This window comes from Acanthaster planci, linkage group LG01, assembly GCF_054643075.1.
Source record: "Acanthaster planci isolate LZ-2023a linkage group LG01, COTS_SCS, whole genome shotgun sequence".
Taxonomy (NCBI): domain Eukaryota; kingdom Metazoa; phylum Echinodermata; class Asteroidea; order Valvatida; family Acanthasteridae; genus Acanthaster; species Acanthaster planci.
Window position 1 is genome coordinate 11,578,217 of NC_141777.1, and position 22,080 is coordinate 11,600,296.

Sequence of the window (22,080 nt, forward strand, 5' to 3'; positions counted from 1 at the left end):
GGTGTGTAGCTTGATTTGACTGGCCTCGGCGTCTTTGTGGATTACTTGGTCTGTGCTGTGGTGTCTTGTGATGGTGTTCGTCTATGATGTTAACGTCTGCTCTACGCTCTGGGTCAATGGGTACATCATCGTGGTCAACAAGTGACTGCGCTGCCAACGTGGATGCTTTTTGCGTTTGTTTTAGCTGTATTAAGGCGACTATTGAAATCTCGTCGCCAGACGACATTTACTTATTTTCATTTTCATTATTCGAGTGTGTACAAACCCGATCTTTCTTGTTTAGATATTCTTGCCACTGATATTTTGGTTGTCCATCAATCACTATCACTTCATCAACATCTAAAGGCAAAAAATAGCTAATCCAGACCAAAAAAAACCAGTCTCAGGACTTGCTGGTTGGCTGGCCGGCGGTGTTCAGTGGTGCGTGGGGGTTGATTGTGGGCTACGTTTGTGGGATGGATTTTGGGGTTGGATCTCTGCATATATCATTGTTCGCAAATCTCTGGTAAACCAACAGGTAAGATGCCTGATAAGTGATTCAGTTTTTCACAAGCGTCCCTCGAAAACTTGTTTTAAACTTTTTCAAGGCATTCAATTGAGCTACTGCGTCCAGCAAACAAGGTTATGTAAGTACAATGCAACGGATTGTTCATGACAGTCCACTGGCTAATCCGTAATTGTTTGAAAAAAAGTATTCTAAAGAAATTATTAAATGAAAAATGCGACAAGTACAATAAGCAAGGTAGAATAACGTGGCCATTAGACATTTTTGTGCAGAAACAAGTGAAACTTACAGCAAACGGATTTTCTTGTTTAAACTACGAATGGTTTGAGGATTCCAGCCTTGAAAACACTGACATCTTAAAATCGTACATCTGCACACAGACTGACAAAGTACGCTTTCTGAAAAAAAAAAAGTTCGCATGTCTGATCATAAAATACGTGTAAAAAGCTTTAATGCAATAGGTTATAACAGGAAACTTCCTCAGAGGCTGTTCATGGAATAGTTATTAGATTGTTGCTGCTGACACGGTCCTCTTAGTAGACCGTAAATCCTCACGGTGTTAACTCTGTGTCCCAGGAGGAGAAAATTTAGTTTACTCGATATATAATGCAACACACTTCGAAGGAGAATCGAGCCGTATGAGCATTCACTCAATACATCCGGCTTTTCTTGTTTTGAATATATTTCTTATGTGTTAGTCGAAATGTTTCGGTCAGAATCAACAATAATTTGGCGCCCTTGCGCTCTCAAGTGGAATGAAATTGCTGGAGATATCCGATCTAACAATAACAATCATAATTGCGTATGCCTCACCGACACTTGAACACGTAGAGTATACACCATTAACGGAGCACAAGGTTAATGCGAAGGTAACCATCAGTGAAGTCGGCGCCATCGCGGAGGTGCTGAAACCAGTACGTCAGCTTCTGAATGTAAGAAGAATGGGGAAAATTACAGGATATCGAAAAAGTATGCCTTGTGAGGTTTGTGAACCGAGATTTTAAATGTTTGTCACAGACCCAAACACTCTACATAGTTTGTCCAAAGTTATTCTGAATGTCAACCGTTCAAAAAATAGGTCAATTATTGATTTATGCTTGGCATGTTTTTAATTTTGAATTAAAATGAAATGCCCCCCATGCATAACAATATTCCTAACTATATCTTGGCAAAGCATTCGTGCCATGTTGAAAGTGTACGCCAAGATATAAAAGTAAGGCAGACAAGGAACAATTGTAAGAACATTTATTTCTTCCTTCACATCTCCTGAACCAAACAGGACAAGTATTTCATCTTTCTGTGGGTGGAAGTATAGTTTCAATGATCAGAAAGCGGCATATCAATGAAGTTCATAAAATAAACAAGAAATGTATGGAAAAGGAGGGCAAAATCATCTGAATCATCTTAACTTTATAATCTGTAAATTCGCACTCCCTGAGCACCGGCTTATTTATTTTTTTTAATAAATCCATGCTTTATTTATTAATGTTTCTTGTGCCCGTGTCTGTTTGGTTTGTGAAACAAATCTGAACAAAAGAGACGAGTGTTACCGTCCTTCTTGAGTATGCTTTAATCGTTGTTTAATTCTTGCCCACTCACCAGTCGACGCTTACTGTTAATGTAGAATGTTGTCTTCTATTGCTTGGATCGGGCAGTTACATAGTCCTCGATATTATGCCTGGTGATGAAGTGGGCAAACTGGTAAGATACAAAAGGTGGCCTATTGCCAGTTAAGAGTTTATGAACATAAAATGGATAATGATCACAGTGGCACAGGTGTTTGCACTTGTAGCGATCTCTGGCCGTATGGAGGGTGCACCCTGGTAATTAGGCCAGAAATATGTCCGCTGAGCTCATTAATAAAAGTTATACACTGAAAATATTCTATATTAGAGAGTCCTGAGAGCCATGAAATTGAGGAATTGGAGAAATATGGCACTGAACCCCTGGCCCGGACTCGGGGCTTCAAATTCTGAGTAATTTGGATGCAGTTGGGTCCGAAAATGGCACTATTTGGCCATTTTGCAGAGGGATGGTTTTCCAAAATGGCTACTTTTCTGGGCAGGGACATTTTCTTCATTTTAGGGGTGGTCTGCTTCTGGTGAAAATTTCTCAAAAATTCATTGGTCAACCCCCCGGAAATTGAAAGGAAAATGAAAGGGGACATGTCGATCAGTGTATTTCTGTGCAGCCTGGACACCTGTGAGAGTTGTGAGTATTTTTAAAATTATTGCAAAGTGTGGGGATTTATCATTGCAGTCTATGGGAATTTATTTGTAGCGGTGCACCCTTGGAGATGTATCTCTTAAAGCCCTGCATCTTCTAAAGTATGTCATGTCCGACTGACTTGACTCTTTGCGGGTAGTGCGAAACTGTTGTGTTATAAACGAACATTAGCTCAATTTAATGAGGAGCTCATCACGTCAGAATGAATATGATACTCCCTAAGAAGCAAGCCAGAGTGTCCCCCAGCAGGTCAGCAGCCAAACTCTCAGTTCAGCAGTATTACTGTGATTCCTACCCTCTAACAGTAGTAAGGACCGAGAGATAAGGACCAAGCGCCGTTTTTAAAAAACCCTGGGTAGGTATACGACCCTAAGGTCAAAAATAATTTTTCTAAAATCGTTTTTGTCAACGATCCTTGAGTAGGTATACGACCCTACCCCCGGCCCAAACCACCAAAAAGGCAGTCATCGTGTAGAGTTTAGCCAGTAAAAAAATAAAATAAAAATTGACAAACCAATCAAAATGCCTCGTTAGATTTGTTGGTTTGCAACCGCCTTAAATAAATGTTATTTATATAAAAAATAGTAGTAATAAAAAAAAACATGGTGAATAAAAATGAGAAAAATATAATAAATCTATATATAAAAAGAGACATGAGGAAACCAAAACACCGACCTATACTAACGTCTTTTATTCAATTTAAGAAGGCGTTTTTAGAAGATTTTGTCAAGCGGTATAATGTTCCGCTATCGGCGCCAAAACGTAAACATCATACGCGATTTGAACTAATAAACGCTATACGAGCGGATCAAAAACAATTTAGGTACCTCCTGCGCCAGTCATATCGGCAGCTGTTGAAAACGGTACAAAAATATAATATTCCTTATGCAATAAAGACAGATATGTCAAACAGGACTTTATTGTTGCGATTAAAGCTTATACACAACCTAAAGAACTCGAGGAAGTAGACATTAAACGTATAAGGCATTTTAAAGATAATTTTCGTAATTGGGAGTTGATTCCTCGCTTCTATGAAGACGATTTAATACATTTTTTTTTTATTTTTACAAGCAGTTGATAGAGAAAACAGCGTTAGCTGAACTCAAAGAAATCGGGAGTTACAAATTACAAACACATCTTAAAGTGCAGTTTAGATTGGAAAAAATTGACGGAACGATTGACTACGGCACCTTTCCCTTTCAGAGTGATCAAGACGTAGTAACAAATAAAGCCGACGTTAAAAATGCACTCGCTAAGCAACGCGAAGAACAAATCGAACAAGTGGAGGCTCATACACAAAAAGGCTCGGGTTGGATCTTTGACAAGGTTGTCGCTTTTTACATCAACGTGGTTAAATATAATCCAGTCGGTTCTTCTTACATTCCGTTGCCTAAGGAACTGTTAGACAAAAAAGCAATCATAAACGTCTAAAATAAAGATCAAGAATGTATCTGATGGGCGTTGAGAGCAGCTTTAAAGCTGTATTCAGACGGTGTCAAAAGCCAACTAGAAACAAACCCAAAATATAAAATACACGAGGATCGCCCTTCGACTTACCAGTCAGAATCAGATGGTTTAAATTTTACAAACATAAGCTTTCCAACACCGATTTCACAAATTCCACGTATCGAATCGCAAAATAACTTGGCAATCAATGTGTTTGGTTACACCAAAAAAGACGGTATTTATATTCTCCACAAAAGCAAGCGGTCAGAAGAACCGATCAATTTACTTTTATTTAACAAGGGCGAGAAGAACCATTATTGTTGGATTAAAAACTTTTCTCGGCTGACGGGCGATATCAATCATCACAACGGCAAAAAAATACTGGTGTTTTAAATGCATGTCACATTTTCAAACGGAAGAAAAGTTAGTCAGTCACAAAGAAGATTGCCAAGGCTTAAACGTTCCTACGTGTAAAGTCGAAATGCCAGTCAAAGGCGAGAATATACTTAAGTTCAAAAATTACAAAAATAAGCAAGACGCGCCTTTTGTCATTTACGCCGATTTTGAGTCGGTTTTAGAAAAATTACCGCCAGTAGGCACAAACATGGTGAAAACTCAAAAACATATACCTTGCGGATACTCATACGCTGTCGTCAGATGCGATGGAGTTTGTACTAGCCGAAAGACTTACAGAGGTCAAGACGCGGCCGTTAATTTTGTAGAATCACTTTCTCAGGAAGAAGAAAAAATAAACAAAACGTTTCATAAGACCCCCCTTCTTTGTTCCTTTCCTATCCGATATTCTCCTAAGGAACCAAATCGAACCCAAACCAAATCGAACCCGACCAAATCGAACCCGAACCAAATCGAACCCGAACCAAATCGAACCGAACCAAACCAAACGGAACCAAATCGAACCCGAACCAAATCGAACCCGAACCAAACGAGGAACCAAATCGAACCTATGCTGCATGTCGCGGTATAGGATCGAATTTGTTTTGCCCACCTACCAGGTACCAAACCGAAGAGAACCAAATCGAACCTATCCTATGCTGCACGTCGCGGTATAGGATCGAAATTTTTTTGCCCACCTACCAGGTACCAAACCGAACAAAACAGGAAAACAAAGAACCAAATACAGGTACCGAACCAGGAAAACAAAGAACCAAATCCAAGTACCGAACCGAGCTTCAAACCGGGAACAAACCCCCCCTTCTTTGTTCCTTTCCTATCCGATATTCTCCTAAGGAACCAAATCGAACCCAAACCAAATCGAACCCGAACCAAATCGAACCCGAACCAAATCGAACCCGAACCAAATCGAACCGAACCAAACCAAACGGAACCAAATCGAACCCGAACCAAATCGAACCCGAACCAAACGTGGAACCAAATCGAACCTATGCTGCACGTCGCGGTATAGGATCGAATTTGTTTTGCCCACCTACCAGGTACCAAACCGAAGAGAACCAAATCGAACCTATCCTATGCTGCACGTCGCGGTATAGAATCGAATTTTTTTTGCCCACCTACCAGGTACCAAACCGAACAAAACAGGAAAACAAAGAACCAAATACAGGTACCGAACCAGGAAAACAAAGAACCAAATCCAGGTACCGAACCGAGCTTCAAACCGGGAACAAAGCTAAAAACTGCCAAAACTTCGACAATAGGTACCAAAAACCGGGAACAAAGCCAAAAAACTGCCAAAACTTTGACAATAGATACCAAAAACCGGGAACAAAGCCAAAAAACTGCCAAAACTTTGACAATAGGTACCAAAAACCGGGGCAAACGCAAGAAAGATCTACATAGGAAAACACTATAGATATTGGAATCGTATACAATTTTTGAATTATAATTCCTATATATTAGAAGAAGATGAAATCCAATACGATAGACACTAAACCAACAGAAACCAAAACAAATACAGCGAACGAACAAAGCACGTACGATCTAGTAGGCAAAAACAAGGTCGTATCCAATATCGAGCGAACAGAACCAGAGCGAGCAACCAAAGCGAGCAACAGAAACAAAAATAGCAACAAAACCAAAACCAAAAAAGAAACAAAGTCAAAGCGAGCAATAGCGAGTGAACCAGAACCAGAACCAAAACAGGAACAAAAAAGTATCTTTCTCCAAACACTTGGTCTTCGTACCCAAAAACGAATAGGACCTTGTCTGCTTTTGTCCAACGCGTACGAAAACAATTTGCTTTGCGACGTTTCCAGATTGGACTACGTATCCGGCTGTCGAGACAAACCAAAAGACCTAGAACCTATCCAAAGTGAATTCGTAGACGATATATACCTATTTGGTTTCGTACCCAAAGGCGCCGTATTGGAATCCAGAGGCCAGCTCCATCTTGTACAACGCGAAGAAAACCCGTACGCAAAATGCATCGTCAAAACGATTTCGCTAGCTTTCCAGCAGGTCTACGAATCCTTCTGTCCCACGAAAATCGTACACATGGCGAATGCAACGAGCGAATGCAAAATCGGAAAAACGATTCGCAGCAACGGCAAGTATCGAACGCTAGTACAAAGGTGGCAAAAACTCCAGAAACAAAAAGAAGAGCCATACGCGTACTACCAAACAAAAGTAGACGTATCGGAAATAGATATACAAAAAATAGCCGATCGATTGCCGGTGGTCGAGAATTTGCTTCTTCCACACGGAATCGGTTTCTACAGCATCGACTACACGCAGGATTTCGCTTGCACGTTTTGTCTTGAAATTCTAGAGAATCGAATCGAAAAGAAAGAATACAATCTAGAAGGCGACTTCTTTTTTCTACAAAGACAGAAAACGACCGGTAGAAATTGCGTTTCTTGGGTAGAACGGAAAGACAGAGAAGAAAAACGAACGAAAGTGTACAACGAAGTCCTATCCAATATCGAAGCGGGGGACGTTCGGAAGCAATTTGGTACGTATCTCGCGGACATCGTCTCTTGTCGGAATAGGCATCTGCGGGAGACGTTCTCCGACCCTCGAGCAATCCGCCACGAGTGTACAAGAATCGAGGTCTCGGTGTGAAATCCAGACTTGATGAAAATGACCAAACGAGCCAAACGCGAAATAGAGCAGGTTCGCGAGATGTTGGAAAGAGAGATCGATCGAAGGGAATATATTCCTTTCTTGTAGCATTCCTTCCCACTGGCAAACGGTGGCGAGTTCGATCGACCGGCAGTGCATCGTAGTTGACGTCCCAAATTCGACGATCTACGTAGGTTGGTACGCAAACGTAGCGACCAGGCACGTCGTGGGCGTTGCCATTCCGTCCAAGGCCAAAAACGAGAAACAGATGTCCACGGCCATTCGAGCTGCAATCGCGGAATACGGCTTTGTCGATTTGCCGATATTTGTGCTGGTAGTTTCTAGCTACGAAAAAGAGTATAGCGAATTTTTTCTAGAACCGGCGCAGGTGTGGTACAAAAAAGAAGGCGAGACGATTCTATGCAACGCGAATGCCCCAACCGCGGTTCGAGAATACAAACCGAATATATCGACGTATCTACCCGATATACGACACATTCGATGGACCTGGCGAGAAAAAGCCTGTCAAAAAGCAAGGTACGTACGTCGTTCCAGACTTGGATCGTTTTGTATACAAAGTGCCATTCGAAGAACAAATATCGGTACATACGTATTCCAAACAACGGCTAGAATCTATTCTAGACCAGTTGAGAGAGACGGAGCTCGAACTCCAGTGGCAAACTAGCAAAGAAAACCTGGCCCGGCAAAAAGAAACTCAAGCGAGATTTGCGGAGACTTGGCCGGAAAAATCAAAGAGATACAAAGACAAGCCGCCCGAGAGGCCAGAGAAAGAAAATTGGTAGAAGCTACCAAAAACAAATGTATGTCCTGTATGAATTTCTACGATAGATATCGGTCTTTGAGAAATACCGAGGGGGAAATTCTCTGTAATATTCTGGGCTTTGTATTCTACGGTACCGAGGTCAAAAGAGGTTTTTCTTCGAATCTATCGATTCTGTTGGAATACGAATACGCCACCAGTGGAACGATTCTGGCAAACGCAGTGTCAGGCTATACGCAAATAGGCAAATCGTCGACATATACGACTGGTTGCAGGAGAAGAAGCTTCTACAAAAAACAAAAGACGAAACACGCGATTGCAATATTTTCTATTGCGAGAAGAAAATACAAATACAAATAGATCCTCCGGCTGTGGCCCATCGGGGAACAGCCTACGAGTTCTTGTACAACCAAATAGTGCTCTATTCTATAGACGACCCACCGGTGGTGTACACAGTTCGCGATGTGCCCTATTTGGAGGAAACGACGTGGACCCCGGACAAGAAAATTGTCAAAGTGCCAGAGGGTGTGTATACGGCGGAAAGATTTTTCACGAAATATATACGAGGGAAAGAACGAATTCGAATAGAACTAGTAGATTCGTCTGGGGAGAAATTTTGGTTTGGAAGCCATTGGGTAGACGACTATTTCGAAAAGAACGAAGTCGACGTTCGAACGCTAGTTGCCCCGGTATCTTGTAAAATCGGTGCCAAAAAGACCACCCCGACGAACACGATGGACCAACGATTCGCGCTTTTGGTAGAGGAGTAGATTTGGAAAGAAACGTCCTGGTCGAGTACAAAAAAAACAAAAAAAACAGAAACTAGATACAAACTCAGAAACTAGAAACCAGAAACCAGAAACTAGATGCAAACCAGAGATAGAAACCTGGAGATAGAAACTAGAAACCAGATGCAAACCAGAGACCAGAAACTAGAACCCAGAAACTAGAAACCAGAAACTAGATGCAAACCAGATAGAAACCAGATAGAAACCGAGAGATGCAAACCAAAAAGAAACCAAATGCAAACTAGATAGAACCGAGATAGAAACTAGAGATAGAAACCAGAAACCAGAAAGAAACCAAAGGTGCAAACCAGAAAGAAACTAGATAGAAACCAGAGATAGATAGAAACCAGATAGAAACCTGGAGATAGATGCAAACTAGAAACCAAAAAGAAACCAGAGGTGCAAACCAGAAAGAAACTAGATAGAAACCAGAGATAGAAACTGGAGCCAAAAACTACAAACCAGATAGAAACCAGAGATGCAAACTAGAGATAGAACCGAGATAGAAACTAGATAGAAACCAGATAAAAACCAGAAACTAGAAACGAGATAGATGGAAACCAGAGATAGATAGAACCGAGATAGAAACCAGATAGAAACCAGAAACCAAATGCAAACCAGATAGAAACCAGATAGAAACTGGAGATAGAAACCAAGAGATGCAAACCAAAAAGAAACCAAATGCAATCTAGATAGAAACCAGATAGAAACTGGAGATAGACGCAAACCAGAAACCAGAAACAAGATAGATAGAAACCTGGAGATAGAAAGAACCAGAAAGAAACTAGAAAACCAGAGATAGATAGAAACGAGACAGAAACCAGAGATAGATAGAAACGAGATAGAACCGAGATAGAGACCAGAAACCAGCGATAGATAGAACCAAGATAGAAACTAGATAGAAACCAGAGATAGATAGAACCGAGATAGAAACCAGATAGAAACCAGACACCAAATGCAAACCAGATAGATAGATATCTCTGGTTTTCTAGTTTCTTTCTGGTTCTTTCTATCTCTGGTTTGCATCTATCTTTGGTTTCTATCTAGTTTGCATTTGGTTTCTTTCTTGTTTCTGGTTTCTATCTCTAGTTTCTATCTTGGTTCTATCTGGTTTGCATTTGGTTTCTTTCTGGTTTCTGGTTTCTATCTCTAGTTTTTTATCTCCGGTTTCTCCCTCTTTTCTATCTGGGTTGCATTTGGTTTCTGGTTTCTATCTCGTTTCTATCTCGGTTCTATCTATCTCTGGTTTCTATCTAGTTTCTATCTTGGTTCTACCTATCGCTGGTTTCTGTTCTCTATCTCGGTTCTATCTCGTTTCTATCTATCTCTGGTTTCTATCTCGTTTCTATCTATCTCTGGTTTTCTAGTTTCTTTCTGGTTCTTTCTATCTCCAGGTTTCTATCTGTCTCGTTTCTGGTTTCTGGTTTGCGTCTATCTCCAGTTTCTATCTGGTTTCTATCTAGTTTGCATTTGGTTTCTTTTTGGTTTGCATCTCTTGGTTTCTATCTCCAGTTTCTATCTGGTTTCTATCTGGTTTGCATTTGGTTTCTGGTTTCTATCTGGTTTCTATCTCGGTTCTATCTATCTCTGGTTTCCATCTATCTCGTTTCTGGTTTCTGGTTTCTATCTGGTTTCTATCTAGTTTCTATCTCGGTTCTATCTCTAGTTTGCATCTCTGGTTTTTATCTGGTTTGTAGTTTTTGGCTCCAGTTTCTATCTCTGGTTTCTATTTAGTTTCTTTCTGGTTTGCACCTCTGGTTTCTTTCTGGTTTCTAGTTTGCATCTATCTCCAGGTTTCTATCTCGGTTCTATCAAGTTTGCATTTGGTTTCTTTTGGGTTTACATCTCTCGGTTTCTATCTGGTTTCTATCTGGTTTCTATCTTGTTTCTATCTGGTTTGCATCTAGTTTCTGGTTTCTAGTTTCTGGTTTCTGGGTTTTAGTTTCTGGTCTCTGGTTTGCATCTGGATTCTAGTTTCTATCTCCAGGTTTCTATCTCTGGTTTGCATCTAGTTTCTGGTTTCTGGTTTCTAGTTTCTGAGTTTGTATCTAGTTTCTGTTTTTTTGTTTTTTTTTTGTACTCGACCAGGACGTTTCTTTCCAAATCTACTCCTCTACCAAAAGCGCGAATCGTTGGTCCATCGTGTTCGTCGGGGTGGTCTTTTTACAAGATACCGGGGCAACTAGCGTTCGAACGTCGACTTCGTTCTTTTTGAAATAGTCGTCTAGCCAATGGCTTCCAAACCAAAATTTCTCCCCAGACGAATCTACTAGTTCTATTCGAATTCGTTCTTTCCCTCGTATATATTTCGTGAAAAATCTTTCCGCCGTATACACACCCTCTGGCACTTTGACAATTTTCTTGTCCGGGGTCCACGTCGTTTCCTCCAAATAGGGCACATCGCGAACTGTGTACACCACCGGTGGGTCGTCTATAGAATAGAGCACTATTTGGTTGTACGAGAACTCGTTGGCTGTTCCCCGATGGGCCACAGCCGGAGGATCTATTTGTATTTGTATTTTCTTCTCGCAATAGAAAATATTGCAATCGCGTGTTTCGTCTTTTGTTTTTTGTAGAAGCTTCTTCTCCTGCAACCAGTCGTATATGTCGACGATTTGCCTATTTACGTATAGCCTGACACTGCGTTTGCCAGAATCGTTCCACTGGTGGCGTATTCGTATTCCAACAGAATCGATAGATTCGAAGGAAAACCTCTTTTGACCTCGGTACCGTAGAATACAAAGCCCAGAATAGTACAGAGAATTTCCCCCTCGGTATTTCTCAAAGACCGATATCTATCGTAGAAATTCATACAGGACATACATTTGTTTTTGGTCGCTTCTACCAATTTTCTTTCTCTGGCCTCTCGGGCGGCTTGTCTTTGTGTCTCTTTGATTTTTCCGGCCAAGTCTCCGCAAATCTCGCTTGAGTTTCTTTTTGCCGGGCCAGGTTTTCTTTGCTAGTTTGCCACTGGAGTTCGAGCTCTGTCTCTCTCAACTGGTCCAGAATAGATTCTAGCCGTTGTTTGGAATACGTATGTACCGATATTTGTTCTTCGAATGGCACTTTGTATACAAAACGATCCAAGTCTGGAACGACGTACGTACGTACCAAATTGCTTCCGAACGTCCCCCGCTTCGATATTGGATAGGACTTTGTTGTACACTTTCGTTCGTTTTTCTTCTCCGTCTTTCCGTTCTACCCAAGAAACGCAATTTCTACCGGTCGTTTTCTGTCTTTGTAGAAAAAAGAAGTCGCCTTCTAGATTGTATTCTTTCTTTTCGATTCGATTCTCTAGAATTTCAGGACAAAACGTGAAAGCGAAATCCTGCGTGTAGTCGATGCTGTAGAAACCGATTCCGTGTGGAAGAAGCAAATTCTCGACCACCGGCAATCGATCGGCTATTTTTTGTATATCTATTTCCGATACGTCTACTTTTGTTTGGTAGTACGCGTATGGCTCTTCTTTTTGTTTCTGGAGTTTTTGCCACCTTTGTACTAGCGTTCGATACTTGCCGTTGCTGCGAATCGTTTTTCCGATTTTGCATTCACTCGTTGCATTCGCCATGTGTACGATTTTCGTGGGACAGAAGGATTCGTAGACCTGCTGGAAAGCTAGCGAAATCGTTTTGACGATGCATTTTGCGTACGGGTTTTCTTCGCGTTGTACAAGATGGAGCTGGCCTCTGGATTCCAATACGGCGCCTTTGGGTACGAAACCAAATAGGTATATATCGTTTACGAATTCACTTTGGATAGGTTCTAGGTCTTTTGGTTTGTCTCGACAGCCGGATACGTAGTCCAATCTGGAAACGTCGCAAAGCAAATTGTTTTCGTACGCGTTGGACAAAAGCAGACAAGGTCCTATTCGTTTTTGGGTACGAAGACCAAGTGTTTGGAGAAAGATACTTTTTTGTTCCTGTTTTGGTTCTGGTTCTGGTTCACTCGCTATTGCTCGCTTTGACTTTGTTTCTTTTTTGGTTTTGGTTTTGTTGCTATTCTTGTTTCTGTTGCTCGCTTTGGTTGCTCGCTCTGGTTCTGTTCGCTCGATATTGGATACGACCTTGTTCTTGCCTACTAGATCGTACGTGCTTTGTTCGTTCGCTGTATTTGTTTTGGTTTCTGTTGGTTTCGTGTCTATCGTATTGGATTTCATCTTCTTCTAATATATAGGAATTATAATTTTAAAAATTGTATACGATTCCAATATCTATAGTGTTTTCCTATGTAGATCTTTTTTGCGTTTTTCCCGGTTTTTGGTACCTATTGTCAAAGTTTTGTTAGTTTTTTTGGCTTTGTTCCCGGTTTTTGGTATCTATTGTCAAAGTTTTGGCAGTTTTTTGGCTTTGTTCCCGGTTTTTGGTACCTATTGTCGAAGTTTTGGCAGTTTTTAGCTTTGTTCCCGGTTTGAAGCTCGGTTCGGTACCTGGATTTGGTTCTTTGTTTTCCTGGTTCGGTACCTGTATTTGGTTCTTTGTTTTCCTGTTTTGTTCGGTTTGGTACCTGGTAGGTGGGCAAAAAAAATTCGATTCTATACCGCGACGTGCAGCATAGGATAGGTTCGATTTGGTTCTCTTCGGTTTGGTACCTGGTAGGTGGGCAAAACAAATTCGATCCTATACCGCGACGTGCAGCATAGGTTCGATTTGGTTCCACGTTTGGTTCGGGTTCGATTTGGTTCGGGTTCGATTTGGTTCCGTTTGGTTTGGTTCGGTTCGATTTGGTTCGGGTTCGATTTGGTTCGGGTTCGATTTGGTTCGGGTTCGATTTGGTTTGGGTTCGATTTGGTTCCTTAGGAGAATATCGGATAGGAAAGGAACAAAGAAGGGGGGGTCTTATGGTGTGTACTTCCTTTATATTCAACAAGTGGCAAAGTTCCGCATCAGTCATTTTATATAAGGGTTTATTTATTTAATGTAAAAAAAAATTAACATCGAGATAACCAAGGTTAAATTGATTTTCACTAACTTTTCATTAACTCCCTTCAGTCGTACTTGCTCGCTCTGCTCGCTTTTAATCAAACGCTTCCCAAAAGCAAGGTTTTTCTTCAACCGTGAGCATAGCCGACGTGACTCGGTACCTAACGCTCGCTCCGCAAGAAAGTGAACCGTGGGCGCCATAGTAAATATCTTTAGGAGAGATCAAAGAGACCGCCTGGCATTTCTTATTCGCAAAAAGAGCGCGATCGATTTCTTTAAATGATTTATCTACCGAAGGGGCATCATAGTCGATCCTAACGTACATCCTACTTTTATCGGTGTAAGCCGGTTTAACTAAGCAATTGATCCTATCGGGTATGTCATGTAGTTTTTGAGACACTTTAAAAGAGTTACGCGTACTTGCGGGGAGATCTTCTAGCATCTTATCTGTTGAGTTTTCAAAATAATTATAAACTTCATCATTTACACGTAATAGCAACGACTCAGTCTCGGGAGATATCTGATAACAAATTTGGTCTTGACCAGTAGGTTCCTTAGTACCATATTTATAAACTGGGTTGACTCCGTAACAAGGGTCTTCGAGCCTAATCAACAGTCGTTTGTTTTGTCCCTCGTGGCGATAAGCGATCTTAGAAGAACACTTTGTAGGTCTTAAAATGACTAAATTTTCAGAGTCAAAGGGACCATAGGTAATTTTTGGGTTTTTGTTACCGGCATTTAGACTTTCGTAGTCATTTGAGACGATATATATTTGAGTTGACATGTTCTATTTATATATAGGTTTCTATTTTTTTTTTCATTTTTATTCATACAAATCTATCAAGTCGGTCTAATTTGTCGTTGTTTACGCAAAAACAATTTGCGTTTTGATTGGTTTGTCCATTTTTATTTTATTTTTTTACTGGCTAAACTCGACAAGATGACTGCCTTTTTGGTGGTTTGGGCCGGGGGGTAGGGTCGTATACCTACTCAAGGGTCGTTGACAAAAACGATTTTAGAAAAATTATTTTTGACCTTAGGGTCGTATACCTACCCAGGGTTTTTTAAAAACGGCGCGTGGTCCTTATCTCTCGGTCCTTACTACTCTAACCTCGAAAATAGATGAAAGCGAAAAATATCCTTGCACAAACCTGTCAAAATCTCATCCTGGCTCAAGCTACTCCTTTTCCACCAAATTATGTTCTTCATTGTTCTCATGTACACATAGCTTGTTTTTGAGCTTTCTATAGTTTCTTTAGTATAGGGCCTAAGAGGGATCTGCAGTGTAAACTCGAAGAAAACCTAAGTCCCCCAAAGCTTTCTAAGAAATTAGCAAATCTACAGTTATTACATTATCGGCCCCCGTGTTATCACATTATCGGCCGGTATTACATTATTGACCGATTGTAACATTATTGGCCGTAACAACATATGCACACTACATTTCTCCACACAGGTCCTTTGGAATAAAAGGGGGGAAGTGCCGACTGGAGCGTTTTGCCGTCAAAACTCCGTATGGTTTATTATTCCAACTCAGGCTGCGCAGTCACAAATCGATTCTGCTTCCCGGCGGGTGTTGGGACGATGTCAGTTGCAAATGACGCATTTATCAAAACGTGAAAGGAATCTCTCCGTGACCCCTAATTGCTTCGTACATTTTTACAATAGCGCTTCGTTAAACGAGATGTTTTGATAGTGTTGTTATAAAACGCACAACGTACAACGTATCCCGCAGCGCTTCTGTGATGTATGCTTCATGTCGTAAGCCTAGTTTTGTCCTGCCTCTACCAACAGCATGTAAACATGTGTTTCAAGACCATTCTGTAAGCTGCAGTAGAAGACAGTGACAAGTGCCTCAAACACTCTGAAAAAATGCAAAGAAGTTTCGCTAGTTTTGAAAGCACACATCAAACTAAAAGAGCTAATTTCTTCATCTTTCGTTTTCTTTTGAATTTTAGAGCAGGCTTGGCTGACGACTTATAAAGATATTTCTAGGCCCCCCATGCAAACTGGATGATCTTTCTAGAAAAAAGGCGTGAAGCCCATCACCATTTCGAAAATCAATGCCTACTCTCTAGTGCAAAATGGAGTCAAAAGGAGCGCCCCGATTTATTTCGGAAATACAAACTGGCAATCCATTTGCAAACCATTTGCAAAGCATTAACAAACCACGCAGTTCAAATACCACAAAATGTTCTAATATGCAAATCATGACTTCGCTAGCGCATGCAGTTTTCGGTCTGTTTTAAGGCCTGCATGATAATGTGTTCTCATTGTTCTGTTCACACGCGGCACATATCCCATTCATTCCCCGCAGGAAGTTGCCAGTTAACATGCAGGTAAACCCATGCTTGAAATCTTTGCCTGGCAAATGAATGCCTTCACCAATATAGAAGTTGAGTTTGAAATCAGTGAACCATCTCCAGCACTGAATAGCTATTCTTGTTCAAGAAACGCAGACGTTGACATCTCAAAAATGGAAGACAAAGATCGAGGGAACAATTTTGATCTGATATGGTTGTCTGAAAGGGTTGAACATCGGATCTCTGGCGCAGTTTTGAAGTTACTTTTTGAAGCTTCACAAATCACAATAGTGATTCGTTTTTAAACTTAAAACGAGTTTATTGATTTATTTTTTGAAAATGCAACACAATGGGGAAAAATATATCATCAGTGACTGTGACTGCTTCTTGTGACATGAGTCAGGTCAAGCGTTATACTGGCGGCTTTGCAACAGCACGTCCGGGAGAATATAGCCTTGGTCAAGGCGTTTGTCAGTCGTCGCAGCGCAGCGCGCATTAGCCGCTCGCTGACCTAGTACGTACCGCGTACGTACATGTAAAAAACTCAAAACTTCACAAAACCAAGAGTTCCATCGAAGTTTTCATCTCAATACTCCATTGGTTCAAAAACATCAAAAATAGTACAATCAAGATACAATGTAAGAAAGTCCTGAGAATTTATAATCAACAAATTCAACTCACCAAGTTCACAGCAGACCAAAGCTGAAGGCAGAAGTTGCTTAGTACAAAGAGAGAGAGGTTAAGGTGGATGCTGTGGTCTCTCCTGCTGCCGGTCCGCATCTGACTATATCTAAGGAACTCACATGCATCAGGTCTTGTGCAATAGGGCATGGCAGGATATTTACTCTGGGGATTATTTTGGAAAGGGGGGACCACTCCTAGCAAATTCAGGGCAAGGTAACAAGAAATTCAATGTTAAAAGCAGGGGGGCAACTCCTATACACAAGCAGGTAAAGCAAACACAACTAAGTGAAAAGAGTCCCCTCTACACATGTATAAAATGAAATTCAAACAAATCATTCTTTAAACTTCGACCTTTGGATTGTATGTTGTTTCAGGTGAATAGAATGCATATCAAGTACAAGTCAATTGCATTTCAGATGCCATCTGCTAAACCGATAGAGTGAAAAGCCTCTTTAGCAACTACAAATGTACATCCTTGATTGTACGCAGCATAAATAAATCAAATGGTGTAACACGAGCGTTGTAATGAAATATACAGAGATAGTGGTGATTGATCACTACTTTATTATTAATATTAATTATTAATTAATTACTCATAAATCATGTCTCGCGAATGAAGAGGTAAATCCTCCATCGCATGCGGTGACCAAACTCTTCCTGCTAAACGATTAATATTTTAAGAACAGCGATACAGGAGAGCAGAGCACGGCCCATTGCAGGAGTTGCCTCTTGCGTTTTACAAATCTTCATCCACCCTGATGCTTTCTGTCGTGTGTGCTGTCCTCTCTGTGAGTTTTATTGTAACAATCTTAGAGTGTGTTTGATAAATGGCGTATTTCACGAGGAGATTGGGGTTTATCTCAATGCAATTTTAACATGGTGTACCAAAGGGTCATTCTCTAGATTTGTAGAGTGAAAATTTTAGAAACGACGAATGAAAGAGGAAGCTAGGAAGTAATACAAAAAAGCCAACCTCATGGAAAATAACAGGTAGAGCATACTAGACAAAACGGCGCAGGCAACTACTGCATACGTGCATGCATACACCGACATGCACACAGACGACAGCGCCCCCAGCGTTAGAGCCCCCCAATACATACACATACACATTTCGGGGGAAATTTCCAAGGTTGGCAAGTTTTAGGATTATTGCCACCACCTCCCAAACTCAGATTTATGCCCCTGTTTGTGTTGTAAGGGCTAGGAGAAATCTGTCACTGGATGGTAAAGTTGAAATTGAGACTGAAAGTTAAAAAAGGTGAAGACCGCGTATGTGATTTGCAAAGCCATTATTTCTTTATACCTGTAACTCTTTTTTCATGTGGAGCTCGAGTATAGATCTTGCGGTATATCCGACCCATATCCTGCAGGCTTCCCAAATACACACATGTACATATATACGGTACTCAAGCTTCTGTCGCTATTATTCGAATTAAACTCATTGTTACGTGTTTTTCAAGAGATTGTGCAGGGCAAAAGAGGATCCAATTTGTTGAAGGTTGGCATCACATGACCGAAACATTCAATTTTCTGAGCACCGATATGAAACAAGATTGTTCTCTTTTCACATTACAGGAACTTATCTGGATCCTCTCAAGGCCTGCGCGCTTAGTGGTGAAAGCGGCGTGAACATCGGCAAATCAGAGTCGGCCACGTACAGCAAAGTACATGAACATTGTGCGTCAGACCAGACGCACTGCGTCACGTGTCTCTGTGCTGAACGACGTGGAGCGTAGCCGGCTGAGCAACGTCATGCGGCGCATCGACGGGGAGCGGGCCTACAGCACCGCCGTCATGGACCGCCAGAAGAGACAGTTCAAGAAGTCACTGGAGAGCTAGGACCGGCACCGAAGTGGTTTGCTGCGCCACATCGATGAGGTCGTCACTTCGCCTGCACATCTGCGGGCCAAGCAGAGCTTGCCCCTGACTCGCCGACAGCAGCAACTCCATTTGGTCAGAGGTGTAAGAAACCAGGTCACAAAGCCGACTAACGATCCATCAGCCGCCAATTCAGCACCCGATAGCTTGCCAAAAAACGAAGGGACGGACCAGGTGGGGTGCAGCGGATCCGCCACGGAACTCCCCGCTGTCAAATCGCTCTCAAGGACCCTTATGCACTGCGAATTCGCGGTGAGGGGACTGGGGCAGAACCCAGCGAAGAGACGGGGGAAGCCGAAGGGGAGAATGTGCCCATATTTTACACAAGACTCGGTCCAGAGAAACTGCAAGAAGAAGTCCGCATGGTTAATACAAAGGAAGATGCATAAAAGGCCAAAATAGTTACTGACTAATTGAGGGCCAGCTCCAGTTTTTGCTTTTAGTTATATTTGAAAGTGTGAAAAAATATAAACTTCTAATTTGTAGCATTAACTTTCCTAGTAAAATAACAGTCTGGCATTAATTGGCAGGGCCGCTTTTTATTCTGGCATTGTCTTTTCGCTGTGGATCCATTCTATCTTTTTATGCAGCAATATGTACGCTTTCTTTCCGAATCCCATCCGTTTAACCGTACTTTCCAACCGCTAATTCATTTCAGTAGTGGTAATGTACATGTTTAGGTTTAAAGTCTGGTTTCCATATGGTCGTTTGTAACGTAGACGGTCCCCAAGACATAAAGACGCAGACACAAACGGAAGAGACGGTGCATGTCATTACATGTACACCCAAAACTTGAAACAAAATGGCGTCTGAAACTCCATGATTCTTTGCGGAAAATGTGCTCATAGATTGACAGTACGGCCTCATGAAGCCAAACCTGTACTCCAGTTTCATGCATTTCATTGATGGTCAGCTATTTAGTTGATCATAAGGGTGTGATATTTAAGCACCGACGAGAAAATGGGCAAAATTCGTGAAACAAAGGAAGAGGGACATCGTTGTATGCCGGTCATGTCAGCAGGCGTGTTTGTATGGGAATACCACGGCAACTCGACGTAGACAGTCGACAAAGTTGAGCCTAGCTGAACTTTGCCGATCAGGTGAATAGAATACATACCAAGTACAAGTCAATTGCATTTCAGACGCCATCTGCTAAGCCGTTAGAGTGAAAAGCCTCTTTAGTAACAATAAATGTACATCCTTGATTGTACGCAGCATAAATAGATTAAATGGTGTAACAGGAGCGTTGTGATGAGATATGCAGAGACATTAGTGAATTGATCATAAATCATGTCTCGGGAATGAAGAGGCAAATCCTCCATCGCATGTGGTGACCAAACTCTTCCAGCTAAACGATTAACATTTTAAGAACAGCGATACAAGAGAGCAGAGCACGGCCCATTGCAGGAGTCACCTCTTGCGTTTTACAAATCGTCATCCACCCTTCTGCTTTCTGTCGTGTGTGCTGTCGTCTCTGTGAGTTTTACTGTAATAATCTTAACGTGTGTTTGATGAATGGTGTATTAACGAGGAGATTGGGGTTTATCTCTATGCAATTTTCACAGGGTGTAACAAAGGGCCATTCGATAGATTTGTAGAGTGAAAATGTTAGAAACAAAAATAAAAGAGGAAGCTAGAAATTAATACGAAAATGCCAAGGGCATGGAAAATTACAGGTAGAGCATAATTGACAAAACGGCGCAGGCAACTACTGCATACGTGCATGCATACACCGACATGCACACAGACGACAGCGCCCCCAGCGTTAGAGCCCCCCATTACATACACATACACATTTCGGGGGAAATTTCCAAGGTTGGCAAGTTTTTGGATTATTGCCAGCACCTCCCAAACTCAGATTTATGCACCTGCTTGTGTTGTAAGGGCTAGGAGAAATCTGTCACCGGATGGTAAAGTTGAAATTGAGACTGAAAGTTAAAAAAGGTGAAGACCACATATGTGATTTGCAAAGCCATTATTTCTTTATACCTGTAACTTCTTTTTCATGTGGAGCTCGAGTATAGATCTTGCGGTATATCCGACCCATATCCTGCAGGCTTCGCAAATACACACATGTACATATATACGGTACTCAAGCTTCTGTCGCTATTATTCAAATTATACTCATCTTTACGTGTTTTTCGAGAGATTGTGCAGGGCAAAAGAGGACCCAATTTGTTGAAGGTTGGCATCACATGACCGAAACATTCAATTTTGTGAGCACCGATATGAAACAAGATTGTTCTCTTTTCACATTACAGGAACTTATCTGGATCCTCTCAAGGCCTGCGCGCTTAGTGGTGAAAGCGGCGTGAACATCGGCAAATCAGAGTCGGCCACGTACAGCAAGTACATGAACATTGTGCGTCAGACCAGACGCACTGCGTCACGTGTCTCTGTGCTGAACGACGTGGAGCGCAGCCGGCTGAGCAACGTCATGCGGCGCATCGACGGGGAGCAGGCCTACAGCACCGCCGTCATGGACCGCCAGAAGAGACAGTTCAAGAAGTCACTGGAGAGCTTGGACCGGCACCGAAGTGGTTTGCTGCGCCACATCGATGATGTCGTCACTAGGCCTGCAAATCTGCGGGCCAAGCAGAGCTTGCCTCTGACTCGCAGACAGCAGAGGTGTATGAGACGAGGTCACAAAGCCTGACGATCTATCAGCCGCCAATTCAGCACCCGATAGCTTTCCAAAAAAGGAACGAACGGACAGAGCGGGGTGCAGTGGGTCCGCCACAGAACTCCCCGCTGTCAAATCGCTCTCAAGGGCCCCTTATGCACTGCAAATTCGCAGTGAGGGGACTAGGGCAGAACCCAGCGATGAGACGGGGGAAGCCAAAGGGGAGAATGTGCCCATATTTTACACAAGACTCGGTCCAGAGAAACTAAAAGAAGAAGTCCGCATGGTTAATACAAACGAAGATGCGAAAAAGGCCAAGATAGTTACTGACTAATTGAGGGCCAGCTCCAGTTTTTGCTTTTAGTTATATTTGAAAGTGTGAATAAATTTCAAATTTCTAGCATTAACTTTCCTAGTAAAATAACAGTCTGGCATTGATTGGCAGGGCCGCTTTTTATTGTGGCATTGTCTGCTCGCTGTGGATCCATTCTATCTTTTTATGCAGCAATATGTACGCTTTCTTTCCGAATCCCATCCGTTTAACCGTACTTTCCAACCGCTGATTCATTTCATTAGTGGTAATGTACATGTTTAGGTTTAAAGTCTGGTTTCAATATGGTCGTTTGTAACGCAGACGGTCCCCAAGACACGAAAAAGCAGACACGAACGGAAGAGACAGTGCCTGTCATTACATGTACACCCTAAAAGTTAAAATAAAATGGCGTCTGAAACTCCATGACTCTTTGCAGAAAATGTGCTTATAGATTGACTGTACCGCCTGGTGATGCAAACCTGTGTTCCAGTTTCATGCATTTCATTGATGGTCAGCCATTTAGTTGATCATAAGGGTGTAATACTTAAGCACCGAGGAGAAAATGGGCAAAATTCGTG

General features: G+C 41.8%; 1 long non-coding RNA gene and 1 pseudogene across 2 annotated transcripts; one reads left to right on the plus strand and one right to left on the minus strand.

The window, feature by feature from the left end:
* Positions 1 to 229: 229 nt before the first annotated feature.
* LOC110981435 (uncharacterized) lies at positions 230 to 16,912 on the minus strand. 2 transcript variants are annotated; one of them, XR_015427790.1, is made up of 4 exons: positions 16,686 to 16,912; positions 2,105 to 2,183; positions 1,319 to 1,431; positions 230 to 903 (listed from the first exon to the last, which is right to left on the minus strand). It is a non-coding gene; the product is annotated as an uncharacterized LOC110981435 (long non-coding RNA). The 2 variants fall into 2 exon arrangements; XR_015427789.1 differs by having other exon boundaries at positions 2,105 to 2,203.
* Positions 16,913 to 20,228: 3,316 nt separating this feature from the next.
* On the plus strand, positions 20,229 to 21,571 carry LOC147800349 (uncharacterized; annotated as a pseudogene).
* Positions 21,572 to 22,080: the final 509 nt, after the last annotated feature.